This window comes from Pundamilia nyererei, unplaced genomic scaffold (assembly GCF_000239375.1).
Source record: "Pundamilia nyererei isolate P.nyererei 1_Seehausen unplaced genomic scaffold, PunNye1.0 scaffold00075, whole genome shotgun sequence".
Taxonomy (NCBI): Eukaryota; Metazoa; Chordata; class Actinopteri; order Cichliformes; family Cichlidae; genus Pundamilia; species Pundamilia nyererei.
In genome coordinates, this window is record NW_005187476.1 from 1,559,492 (window position 1) to 1,560,821 (window position 1,330).

Below are 1,330 nucleotides of genomic sequence, written 5' to 3' on the forward strand. Positions count from 1 at the left end.
CATATTACCCATAGCAAATAAATATTTCATTGATGTGAATATTGCTTTTATATCGATTAGTAAAACTGAAAACATTAAAACAATAGTCCAGTTCATTTATCCAGTGATTGATTGAGTGAAAATTTTCCTTGATATATGGATTCACATTCAAGTACTTGCATTTAGGTATCTAGACATGGACAAGAAAACCTGCTGGAGTTCAAACTGTGCATCAGAACAGGTCTCTTAAAGGTGATTTAAGTGACCTTGAACGTGGCATGGTTGTTGGAGCACATGAGACAGTCTTTTTTTTTTTAAACTGCTGATATACTGCACAACCAGGAGAAAATATTCTTTGAGCAGCAGTTGTCTGAGACAAATTGTTTGATGCCACAGATCAGAGGATAATGGCCAGACTGTCATGTTTCGGCTGTGTGCAGGCAGGAGACGACCCAAATGCAAACTCACGGGGAGTAAACTCAAAAGCACAGCTTTATTGCTGGGAAACAGGCGATACGACAATACAAAACTAAACTGGGAAAAACTAATTATAATATGCACAAGAAGACACAGCGAGAATCACACACAGCTATGAGGGACGACGCGACGTGGAACAGAGGGTGATTCTGACATAAATATACAGAAGGTAATGAGTGAGGTGGGAACATATGGGAGCACAGCTGAGGACAATTACGCATAACAAGACAGGGAGGATACGGAACTGAAAATACTAACCCAAGGTGCAGACCTTAAACGTAACACAGGGAGAACACAGAGACACAGACAGGAGGGGAGAGAGAGCACGGAGAGAGGACTGACATCATGGGCAGGGGAAACATGGGACAAAACACGAGGGGAAACAACGCACAGGAGCTCAGAATTATATAAACACAAATATACAGAGGGAGACGTAGGAACAATTACACAAGGAAATCTGACAACCAATAGCTAAACATAACAACCTAGGGACTAAAACGTTAAACTAACAAGGTGGACTCAAACCATAATACAAAATAACAAAACACAAAAATTCAAACTGCTGGGTCATAAGACCCAGGATCATGACACAGACTTCTTTGAGCTGATAGGAAGACAACAGTAAGCCAAATAAACACTTGCTAGAACCAAAGTATGCAGAAAGAGCACCTCTGAAGGCATGATTTGTAGCAGATGGGATACAACAGCAGAAAATCACTAAGGGTGAATCTCCCTTCAGATAAGAACAGGAAGTGGAGGCAATTCACACAGTATCAGCTGTTCAGGATGGTGCTGGTGTAATGGTGTGGGGGATATTTTATTGGCACACCTTTGATCCTTCAGTATCGACTGAGCACTGATGAAATACCACACC

The 1,330-nt window shown here is 41.3% G+C and overlaps 1 protein-coding gene across 1 annotated transcript in view; it reads left to right on the forward strand.

The window, feature by feature from the left end:
• ccdc40 (coiled-coil domain 40 molecular ruler complex subunit) overlaps window positions 1–1,330 on the forward strand; it is a 15,219-nt gene that overhangs the window by 4,517 nt on the left and 9,372 nt on the right. The gene's annotated exons all lie outside the window — the stretch shown is intronic.